Raw genomic sequence first — 13,090 nt, forward strand, 5'->3', positions numbered from 1 at the left:
CACCCCACCCCATCTTCGTTCCCTTTTTTCCTCTCTCCCTACCTGTTTTTTTTTTTAAGTTGTTCATTCTACCTCTATAGGATTAAGACTATGGGAAGGTGCGTGTGTCCTATTAAATGAAGAATTTGTAGTTTACTTGACCCCCAGGCTTAGGCAAATATGACAACTCCCCAGCCTCATGCAAGTCTCTAGGTCCTATATAGTTACATGGGCCTTTCTTAGTAACTGTTAACATAAGACATCGTGGCTTACCCTATGCCTAGTTTGGCTGACTGCAAAACATAAACATGGAAGGAACAAGAAAGAAAACAAGACTGATAGTGGTAAGACATGTTTATGCTCTAGGGTGACTTTCACATACAGGAACCTGACATTTAGTCCTCTGTATGTGTAACATCTAATTAGGATGTCAGTACAGAGTTGGAGAACATTTCTATCCTGTCCATTGTCCCTTCTAGGGAGGGTAGATACTATAAATATATATTTTTGGTTTATTTACTGTTCATTAAGAATTAGAAATGTGCTGGGATATTTACCGTTCTTCCTCATCTCCCATTCTAGTAATGTCTTGAGGTAAAATACTGAAGATAATAATATCCTTTAAGATGATGACTGCACATATGATGCGATGCTACATCGTGTCCAACCAGAGAAATGAAAAGTTGTGCTGCAATTGTGTACAATGAATCAAAATGCATTCTGCTATCATATATACCTAATTAAAATTAATTAATAAAAAAAGTTATAAGGCACATCTCTTAACCTGGAAAAATCTCTTAGTCTAGAGAAGAGTATGGGATGACCTAACAGTTTTATGACAAAAACATTTACATTTAAATAAAGTCCTGTTTTTCATGGTCTTGGATTATAATAACAACCTGTATGAATATAGCATGTAATTGAAATTGTAGTTATAGTAATAAAACAAGTTATTCTGATTTTTAAGAAAAAATAATGTTTGTATAAATAAAATAAGGTCACAGATATCAAATATGGTTTTATATAAGTAGAAAAGATAGAATTTTTGCTAAATGCAGAAATAAACCTTAGTTTTGTGTCATAGTTCATACACAATGAGAAGGAGAAAGTGCAGCAAGAGAAATAGGTATTCAGCCAGAGGCAGAAAGTCAACATGCCCCAGGAGAGGTGGCCTCAGTATCCTCTGTTCTCAGTGCCAGTGACTGACAGCTCCACTAGGCTCTGGCTCTCAGAGAGAACACAGGCAGCCCCCTGCCCAGGCAGAGTCCAACACAAAAAATACAAGCTTGCCTGGAGCCAAGGCAGCTTCACTTTAAGATGGGCACAGCTTCAGCCTTTGATTCCTTTTTCTTTGCTTCCAGTGTGTAGAGAGGGCCTGGCATGTCACTTAAAAGAAAATAGGGTCACAATCAACTGCTTTGGTCAAAGAAGTCTGTATAAGGTATGTTTGAGTCCTCCTTTGGGAAGCAAAGCTAATTCATGCTTACACGTTCCAAAATCTGAGGAATGACAAGGTTGATAAAAGATGCATTTGACAGATACTTATTTTCCTCTCATCCTTGGAGAACACATGGGTGAAACATGCTGGTGGCACAGTGCCTGCTACAAAAGACTCAGAATCCTCTGGGGCTAGAGAAGCTGGGGTTGGTAGGTGGGGAGTATGGAGCTTAAAAAGGTGTTTTAATAAATACTAGGGCTTCTCTCACTAGAGGGTAAAATTCTTTCTCTTGACAGAGCCTAGTGGGTGTCAGGAACCCCACAGCCAAAAGAAAAATGGAAAGTTAAAATAAGGATCATCAAATGAGGCAAGAGCTCTCAGGGAATATCCCAAAACAAAGAGATGCTGCATCTGATCCTCTCAAGAATCTCTAATCACCAGATATGGTCTTTAGACATTAACATAGATTTTCTGGCACCATGGTGGCTGTCCTTTTTTTTTCTTTTTTTTTTTTCATCTGCCCTCTTTCCAAATAATATGGTTTCTTTTATTACCATGGTTAGACCAACAACATAAATGAAATTTTGACTTATATTGGTATTGCTGATATTGTCAAGTGCACATTATATAATTTAAGGTAGAGAACACTAGAACTTAAGAAAGTTATGATGACATCATATTTCATTTCATGTTGGAATGGCCCTAATTTAAGTAATATGCTAAGTTAAATTCAGATATTGCAAGGACTCAACCTCCATGAGAAACTTACAAAAGGCTGTGTGAGGCTCCCTGCCCACTTCACAGGGTCTAAGTCATATGTGTGTGTTTTAAATCATTGACTTAGAAGAGCTGTGGCACAGAAAAATACCCTCATGAAAAAGCAATCAGAATTTTTTTTTTCCCCTTTGTGTTACTGGGGATCAAACCCAGCGATTTGCACATGTCAGGCAAATACTCTACCATTGAGCAACACTCCTATCCCAGAAATATTTTTTTAAATTCCTGTTTTGTGTCAGCTGGTTTCAACAGTTGAAATACCCATAATTATCTCAGGTTGTTAAATGCATTGAGGTCTATAAGAAAGAAAGAATATTTAGAGCAATGAATGACAATCTACTATGGATGACAAGTCTTGCAGATTTATTAATAAAGATAGGCAATTTTACTTAAGTCCAAGAGTTTACCAGATTTTTCCTTATGGTTAGGATAGAACCATAGTACATTTACCTTCCTGTTTGAAACAGTTGAAGAACTAGACAAAATATATGAGATGTTGGAACTCATTATAGCAAACACCAGGTAATTAAGTACAGTGACTTCAGAGATAGCAAACTAAGTAGATGAAGATAAGCCCTATCATGGGTCCACATTTACTGGAGAAATTGGTAGGGCTGAAGAAAAGGAAAGAGGAATACAGACAGTGCCTGTCAATCTTGGAATGGTCAATCTTGGAGATGGGAATTTTGGCAAAACAATGTAAATGAATTTGCAAGGCAGATTACCAGAGGAATGGCTCATAGACTTAAATGTAATATCTGATAATAGGAACAAGAATCCTAACATATAGGATTATTAGGTATAATGCCAAACACATGATCCATAAGAGAACAAATTGACAAATTAATCAAAATTAAGAACTTCTTGTTAAGAGAATGAAAAGATAATGGGGGAAAATTGCAAATATTTGCATATCTGGTAAAAGACTTGAACGGGAATATATAAATAATTCTAAAAACTCAATGAGGAAAAAAAACAATAAAAAATGAGCAAAAAATTCAAATAGCTAACCATCCTATATAAGGATGGCAGATAAGCTCATGACATGATTTAAATATCATCAGTTACTAAAGAAATGCCAACCAGCACTATAAAGAGGTTACTAGTACCTAACTATTAATATGATCATAATTGAAAAGATCTATGTATCAAGATTTGACAAGGAACAGGAACTCATACACTCCAATGGGATGTAAGATGGTTCCTAAAAAGTTAAACATATGATTATCTTATGACTCAGTCATCTCAAGCCTAATTCTTTCCCTATGATAAATGAAAGCAGATGTTCTTATATTTCTACATGAATATCACAGTATTTTTATTTGTAATAGTCCCAAACTCCTAACAATCCAATGTCCATCACATGAATGCATAAATACATTGTGGTATTCCCTAAATGAAATGCTACTTAGCAAGGAAAAGGAATGAACTACTGATAGAACAACATGGATCGGAACTTTATGGAGCATGGGTATGTTTATTGCCTTGATTGTGGTGATGGTTTCATGAGTATAAATAAGCCCAAATCTATCAAATTATACCTTTTAAATGTGCACTTCTCTATATGCCAATTATACCTCAATAACACTGCTTTTACAAAAATTAACTGTGAATCCCATGTAGGCATTTTCTTGCTCTTTACCTAACTTCTTGAAATAATGTCAGACATTACTACTTCATTCACTGAAAAAGTCACATTACAACTTTCCCCTCTTCTCTAGGTTGTGGTACAATATAATGATGATTACAGTTGTCTTTGATAGGCTGTATTTAACATGAGAAACATTATGGTTACTCTAGAGGTATGGAGCCTTTAAATTCTTATGGTTGTTTGTAAAGCTCTTGATTCTTGGAGGACAGATAAATTATTATAATCATTTGAATCTTGATTATGTTATTAAAACTTAGACTTTTATAATACCCCTTCTTGTAGTTTGGGGTTTTATATGTGTATAGATATGTGTGCACCTAAATTTTCTATTGTTAGACTTAAATCTATCAATAGTCCCAAGCATTTACTAAAAAGGACTAGGGCTTTTGATAGGAAAGAGTTGCCCATCTGAATCTGTTCCATTTATTTCTTTGTGTTTACTGTTCAGTTTTTAGTACTTACAGAAATAAATCTAGTACCTAATTTGCTATTTAATAGAAACTTTTTAAAAATGTCATGAATATTTTTGATCTCTTGAGATAATATAGCTCATAGATTAATAGCTTTGGCATTTTTACTATATGCTGAATTTCTTTAAATTTTCCCTAGCATTTTTTCAAACATGGAGTAATTTCTTCCTCACCTATTTCACATTAGAACTATATAACATAAAAATGCTCAAGTAAACATGATATATAAATATTTACATACTATAGGAACTTTTCTGTGTACTCAGATTTATGTACACTGCACAAATATTAATTTTGTCTTGTTTCTTTGAGTTTAACCTGCTAAAACTTATAGAAATCCAAATACATGTAATAAACACAAAGTAAAGATTTCTATTTTATATGAAACACTTCATTTTGACATGAAGTTAAGTAATCTTTCCACATTCTCATGGTATTAGCAAAGTAATTGTGTACATACAATTGCTTCCATCTGAGTTCTTTGTATCCTTTCAAAAATTTAAAAAGCAGAGAAAGGGTGAAAGAGGGGAAGGGCCTGTTTGGAAGACGAATCCTTCCAGGGAATGTCCTAAGTGACCCACCCTCTTCAGCCATGCTCCACCTGCCTACAGTTCCCATCTAGTCAGTCCATTCAAATTGGGATAAATTGATTATGTCTCAGCTTTCATAACTTAATTCCTCCTCTGAATATTCCTGCATTAACACAGGAGCTTTGGGGAGACACCTTATATTCAAACCATAACAGGTAGAAATAGATCTTGGGCTAGCTAGATGGCAGTTTATTCATCTAAAATAATTCCATGAATTAATCAATTCAGTTAAAAAAAATTGTGCCATGTGTTACAAATAAGTTGCCCTTATGAAAGCAGTTTATTCCAACAGGAATTATTCCTTTCAAGTACCATTTATAACCTTCTTGGAACCTAATTCTTGCCCTCCTGGCAAATAGTTCCTACTTCAGTTATCAAGGTCATGACCAGTTACTCAGATGGGGTTTCCTGAGTTCAGCATTTCTACTTTATCCATGGAATTTGATTCTTAGACTTTAGACACCAAAAAAGGAAAACTATGTATTACCAGAACAACACTCCAAACAATGCACCAGTGGAATTACTTACTAAATCGATTGAACACACTTTTAGTGTAGTGAAAATCTCTGCAATTGCTTCCATAGCCTCTCTCCCTTTTCTAAACATTGCTTTCCCCCTTCTTCAAACCTATAGTTTCCTAGAATGAACCACCACAGTCTCACAGTGTTTTCAGGAGGAGCAAAGTAGAACCAAGACGTTAGGGCATCTTGACTATGACCTTGGCCATATACTTTAGTCTTTCTAAACCTGTTTCCACACTTAACAAACAGGATGTTAGTAGCACCTACCTTGTAGAATTATTCAGAAAGAGAAGCAATCTCTAATGTCCAGAGTCTGGCATGGCACTCAACTCTCATGCTACCCATAAACAAATTCACAGACACCAACATCAGACAAGGTCATCATAACCATGATGAAGGAGGAAAAAGCAAAGCCAATCATAATCATATCTAAGGACCAAACAACAAAAAAATTAAAAGAAAAATTCAAAACCAAAACAAGAATATTATCCAAACCACAACAGTGACCAAATCTCTCCCCTTTCTAATTATTTTTTATTTTATTTCTTTTTTCCTTGCTAATTTGATTGACTTTCTCCTTTACATTTTGTCTGACTAGAAGGTAAAAATTATATGGTACCCAATCATAAAATCATCCTTTTTCCTGACAACATCCAGTGCAGGGCAAAGCCTGCTTTCATTAAACCATCTCCAAAGTTCTCTAACAAAGGTAAAATTCTAATGCATGAAGCACATCTAGTTTTTGTATCTGATATTTTGACACCCGATGCCTTGCTGACTAGGAAAATCTGATCCTTTCTGGGGTTAGGAAGGGGACACTCTATAGAGTTTGCCTTTCCCCAAACCAGCCAATCTGGGACTCATTTAGCCCTTGTGAGACACTAACCTTCTGCCCTAGTTAACCCAGAACCAGGCATCACACAACTGCAGGCAGCCTCTATTCCCCAGAGCTTCCTGAAGTGATGTAAAAAGTGGCCAGTCCTAACTTGGTCAGCCTGCTTACCCTGCCTTGCCCATTCCTTCCTGGGGGAACCACAATAAAGGCTTTTTCCAGGTCCCTTGCTCTATCTCTACCTGGAAGGATTCGTCTCCAACCTGATTGTTTTCTCCCCATGGCATGGCAGGCCCTCCTTTTCTTTGATGCTGTGAGTAATGAACTATTTCCCATGGCAATCTTCTGATCTGTCATGTGCACACAACTGGAATGAAACCAAAATCTCAAGTACATTTTAAAACACCTATAAGTCTTTTCCATTCTCTTACAAACATGCCCTACAGTTATCTACAAGAAGTCAGTAAACCCAAGTTTATCCAACAACAGGTGCATTTCTAGTGGTATATCTGGACGGCATTGATACAAGATTTAAGGAGGAGATGAATGTGAAGTCTAGTAACTGAAACTATTGAAAACTCAATGATATTATTTAAAATCAGATCCATGGTACATTGCCTCAGGAGAGGAAATGGGTCAATCCATGTTTGTCTTCAGAAAAATAGACCTATTAATAGGTAAAATTCACAAGGTACTAAAAATATTTTGCCATATGACCTTGGAAACAGATAACTCATCTAAGATGATAGAGAAGAAAGAACTTAATGCTGGCAAAAACGCAGAGAGGAGACAAAGAGAATTTCCTGGGTTCCTCAACAGTACCTGGTGTCAACTGAGGTCACAATACCTCTAGTCTAGAACTCTCCTCTCCTTTGGATCCTGTGAGGTACCTCAGTGTTCTTATAAATCCCAATACATTTTATGGGAGCCTAAGGTTATTATGTTCAGCCAAGAGAAATCCTAATAGATGTACATAATTAATAAACAAAATATTAAATGGGTCAGGTCTTTAAAACATTCTAGTAAATTTTTCTATTCATGGGTAAATTTTCTTTGACATTTGTTTTCTTATTTCTGTCTTGACCTACTGCTGTCCCTTTATGCATTTCTATTTAAGATCACATGGAATTTCTAGTACCCATTTTGTCATGGTTTCATGAAGACCCTTGAAGAACTTTTATTACCTTTGCTACAGATACAAAGCTGCTGCTGCTATGGTGCTGTGGATCAGGTTCTTTGGGTCTCTACTCATTTTTAAGCTGAGTTGCTCTTTGGGGGGCTATTTTTTTTTTAAGGTTTAAAGCCTCTAAGTCCTTTGTGGCTATGCTTTTAAAACATTTTTGTAATTCCAGGTATGATGGTGCACACCTGTAATCTCAGCAACTTGGGAAGCTGAACAACTTAGCAAGGCCCTCAGAAACTTAGCAAATTCCTGTCTCAGAATTAAAAAGCGTAAAACGGGCTGGGAATGTAGCTCAGTGGGTTCAATCACCTATACCTAAATAAGTAAACACAATAAAACATTCTCTAAATATTAAAATAAAACAACTCCTAGTATTTGTTTCATTTGGCATAGAATTATTTTATCATAAGTTTATAAATTGCAAAGAATATAATCCCTGTCATGCTGGACTTGTGCTTCTAATTATGTATTTTTTTCAAAGCCTAAGAGCTCATATTTAACTTATTTTTTAGCAATGTTTTTCATTTTCTATAGATCAGAAAGCCAGTCCTCTTTGTCAAACCAGTCAAAAAAAAAAAAGTGCAGTTGTTTATATCAGGAAACATCTAAATTTACTTCTCCCCCTCCAAGTCAAACAAACACTGTAAACTTGTCTCTTGAACAATTATTTCACTCAGACTCAGAGATAGATGGGAACTTGTCCTGTGTTTGTTGACATGGTAAAAGAGGATATCTTCTGGACTCCTTGGCCATGTTTTCTTTGCTAGCTGCTTCAGGACTCTCGCTTCACACTTATTTCTTCTTGAATTGTCTGTACTGCACACATTGCCCCCACAGCAGCCTGGAAGAAAGCATTGTTTTAAGATTTTAATAGACCTATTAATAGGTAAATATTCAGGATAGTGAAGAGATATGCCTTTCTCCTTCTTTTTAAAAATGTCCATATTCTTTAATGAGCTTATTGGATTGGGGTGAGGATGTGGGCCATCAGTGAAAAGACAGCTCTCCTTTTTATGTCTTTCCTTTTTATCAAGAGGAGGGAAGAGAAAAAAGTGGCAGAGAGAACACTAGTAGTGCTCTCTGGCAGATCTGTTCTTGGAAGAGTAGAAATAAAATTTGAGGATCTAAGAAATGATTCCTTTAAACTACTTTTATTGTATGGCCTTTAGAAAATCTTCATGTCTCCCCAGGTATGGAGCTGTTTCCTTGTAAAAATCGATGCTTTAGCTTAGGCAGTGGTTCCTCCCCCTCAGAGAGAAGCAGAACCCTCCCAAGGGCTTCTCAGCGCAACCGCCAGTTCTGCCCCAGAAATTCTGATTCTGTATGGATTTCATTTAGGTCCTAGGAACAAGCATTTTAGTCTCCTCAAGTGACTGTGATGCTCATGCTGATTGCAGAATCAGTGCTCTGAACTAGTAGAATCTCAGGCAAGAGTTTTAAAAATACAGATCAAGGATCTGAGTACCTAGTGGTGAGATGTGGAAGGTCAAATGAAAATTAAAAATAAGAGGCTTAATTCTTCTGTCAAAAATAAGAGATTCCCCTCCTTTTCCCCTAGAACTCTAAAATTTTAAGTATTCTCTTCTCTTTAAAATGGCTGTATAACCTTTTTAAAACCAGATAGGCCTTTGTTGGCTTGATGTCAGGAATGTCTTTCTCAAGAGCCTGAACTCCCTTTATTGGAAATGTAACGATCAAGGGAGATAGTTCCTGGTTTCAGTCTGGAAGTTTCTGAGACAAGGAGAGCCAACATCTACAGGCCCCTGTTCCAAATTGCAGAACCAACTCCTTCCACACAGATAGAAGGATTTTGCTTTTCTCTCCAAAATGGTACTGTCTTATTGGAGAACAACCTTTTGTTGATCTTGAGAACGTGCATGCGTAATAGGATGTACCTGGTTCTCTGAAATGATATGTCTTCCCATCACTCTCTCAGCAGATTGCCTATGATATGCAAATATAAACCATACTCTAGTTTAATGTCTATTCAATAGTAAAGCTTTTTTCTGTCTCTACTGTATTTGTGGAGAGGTTTTCAGGGTTGAGGGAATATTTTATTTCCTTAACAGATGTCAGAGTTTTTTGTTTTTGTTTTTTGCAGTTCTGGGGATTGAACCCAGGAACTCGAACATACTAGGCAAGCACTCTACCACTGAGCTACATCCCCAGTGCCCAAAAAGTGTCAATATTTCTTACCATTGGTTCCCCAGAAGAAGCAGTGAGCCTGCAGTTGGTGTAGAAACCATAGTGGAGAAGCTTTATCCCACTGCTTCCAAGGTCATGTGGTCAGCCTTCAAGGGTTCCCATAGGACCAGGTCACATCTGACCTGTGCTGATGCCTTTGGAAGCACTGTAGAGGGGCCAGGTCATGAGTGAGTGAATATGTGGTCAGAAAGTACTTGTGCAGGTAGTGTGTCCTCACAGCCTGCCTATAAGACTTACCTCTGGCAGGCTCCTCTCTTTAGCCTCTCAGTGCAATGCCTCAGTGGGATTGTCCTCTTATCATTGAGGGTGCTGCTTTGTGCTTGCTCTAGGATTGGGACTGTGGAGAATTGGGACTGTGCATCTCAGAAGAGTCACCACCCTTCAGGAAGGACCACTATTTCCTCTGATATTTCTGTTTTCACACTTAGATCTTGCCTTTGCCTTGTTAGCTGCCGTGGTTTCAAGTCTTATCTCAATGAGCTTTGTATTAGTGAGCTTTTCATCACTGTGACAAAATACTAGAGAAAAGAAAAAGGATGAAAGCTTTATTTTGGCTCATGGTTTTAGGGGTTTCAGTCCCTAGTATCTGGTCCCATCTCTGGGTTTGTGGTGAGGCATAAGGTCATGGCAGGCAAGGAGTAGTGGAGCAAAGCTGCTCACTCATGGCAGTCAGAAGAAGGGAAAGAGAAAGAGGGGGTTGGGGGAGAAAGTGGCCAGGGACCAGATGTGGTGGTCCCTAAGATTATGCCCCCAAGGACCAGTTCCATTCAACTAGGTCCCACCTGTCTGCAGTTTCCACCACATGCCAATAGTTCTTTTTATTTATGAATCCATCAATGGATTAGTCCACCGATGGGGTAAGGGTCCTCATGTTCTAATCATTTCTCCAAAGCCCCACCTCTTGACATTGCTGCACTGTGGACAAAGTCTTTAAAACAAGAACCTTTTGGGGGCATTCCAGATCCAAAGCATAAGAAGGCAGTAATGCTAGGATAAAACTCCCTGCATTGTAAACTCCTTTTCCTCTTTTGTGTCCCTGCCTATCTCCTTACCTGTGGACTGTACTTCCATTCGGGGATATTTTCCTGTTAAGCGGGGTGAAATCTGGGTGTTAGCAGGTGGGGATGTCCAAGAGTGTGATTTGAGGTATGCTAAAAGATATCTTCCCCACCATCATACCTACTCTCAGTATGGCACACTAAACCATTTGCCTTTTATCACAAGAAGGGTCTTGGATGGAAAGTAGATTAGAGGCTGTGTGAGGAAAGGAGAGAGAGAAGTGGTGTTCAGATCTGGGCCAATCACTTACAACAAGTTTCGTTTTGTTTTTAAATTATTTCCTTCATTTCCTTTTTCTTAGCACAAAATGTATAGACATTTCTTTATATCAATATTTGACATATTAAAAAAGTGCCAACATATTTTAGACAATACACTAGAAATAATAAATAGGCTTTTTAAAAAATCATATATATCCTTTAAATGCTGGGCTCTTTCAATTTTTCTAAAGAGACTAACTTTTTCCATGGCAACAATAGATGTACATTTTGTAATGAAAATTTATGATGATAAATACACAGGCATCTATATATTTCCACAGTATCTTTCTTTTTCACAGTTACCAAAAATTTACACAAATCCAAGTGAGTGATGTTTTTTCCCATTCTTTCACCTTCAGTATGTGGATGTCTTTGCCTATGAGGTAAATCTCTTGGAGACAGCATATTGTTGGGTCTTGTTTTTTAATCCATCTGCCACTCTGTGTCTTTTGATTAATGAGGCTAGGCCATTCATATTCAAGGTTATTATTGAGATATGATTTGTATTCCAGTGACCTTGGTTTATTTCTAGTTTTTAATTTGATTTAGTTTCTCCTTTGATTGACTATTCCTTTAGTGTAGTTCCTCCCTTTGCTGGTTTCACTTTTTTTTTCCATTTCATCTTTATGGTATATTTTGTTGAGAATGTTTTGTTGTGCAGCCTTTCTAGTTGCAAAATCTTTTAACTTTTGTTTATCATGGAAGGTTTTTATTTCATCTTCAAATCTGAAGCTTAATTTTGCTGGATGTAGGATTTCTTCTTTGGTATATGTTATTCCAGAAGCTCTTAGCTTTGAGGGTCTGGGTTGAGAAATCAGCTGAAATGTGAATTGGTTTCTCCCTTTACGTAAACTGCTATTTTTCTCCTGCAGCCTTTAAAATTCTATCCTTATTCTGAATGCTAGGCATTTTCATTATAATGTGCTTTGATGTGGGTGTGTTGTAATTTTGTACATTTGGGGTTCTATAAGCCTCTTGTATTTGATTTTCCATTTCATTATTTAGGTATGGGAAAACTTCTGATATTATTTCATTGAAAAGACTGTGTATTCCTTTGCTTTGTATCTCCACTCCACATCTTCATGTATCTTGATAAATCTTAAATTTGGTCTTTTCATGTTATCCTGTACTTCTTAAAAGTTCTGTTCATGGTTTCTTAATGTCTTCTCTCCACAGTCAATTCTATTTTCAAGATTATGTATTTTATCTTCATTGCCTGAGTTCTGTCTTTTTAGTCCAGTGGTCTACTCTGTTGGTGATGCTTTCTATTGAATTTAATTTGGTTTATTGTTTCCTCCATTTTGAGAATTTTTGCTTTTTTTTTCCTTCAGAATCTCTGCCTCTCTATGGAAGTGATCTTCTACTTCTCTCTGATTTCATTTCTTATACCATCTTTTACTTTGCATATCAGTTTAACTATGTATATTCTAAACTCTTTTTCTTACATTTCTTCCATTGTGGTGTCAATGGATTCTGTTATTGAATTACCTCGGTATGTTTGGTGTGATTTGTTCCCTTGTTTTTTCGTGTTGTTTGTGTGGCTACTTATTTAACAGTATGAATCTGAGACTGTAGAGTTTCTGCCCTGTGGATTTATAGTCCTATAAATCTTTATAGTCCCTAAAGTTTTCCAGTACCTCACTGCTTAGGGGGAGACAAATAATAATAACAACCAATACAAACAAAATATAACATTAAACCGAGTAGTTCCTAATATGTAGCCTACAATGTTAATTATCACAATAAAAATAAATTATATGATGTTATTGCCTACAATAAAAACAGCAAGTTTGCAAAAGGGTTTATAATTTCAAATGGTGGACAGGGAGAAAACAGAAGTGATACAGGATGTGATGATTATGAGGGAGAAGGAGAGAAGTAAAAAATTAAAGGAAGAGTGAAAGAGAATTATAAAGATTGGCTGTTAGCAGAATAAAAGAGAATCAAGAGAAATAGGAGAAAATTTATATATGTGAAGTAAAAATTTAAAAAAAATACAAATACAAAACCAAAGTATACTAATCAAGCATCCTACTTCACACACACACAAAAAAAAAACTAATCCATGAAAAATAACTGGATTTAAAAATGCTAGAAATGAGGAAAAAAAATCTAAATATATATA

This window comes from Marmota marmota, unplaced genomic scaffold, assembly GCF_001458135.2.
Source record: "Marmota marmota marmota unplaced genomic scaffold, marMar, whole genome shotgun sequence".
Classification (NCBI taxonomy): Eukaryota; Metazoa; Chordata; class Mammalia; order Rodentia; family Sciuridae; genus Marmota; species Marmota marmota.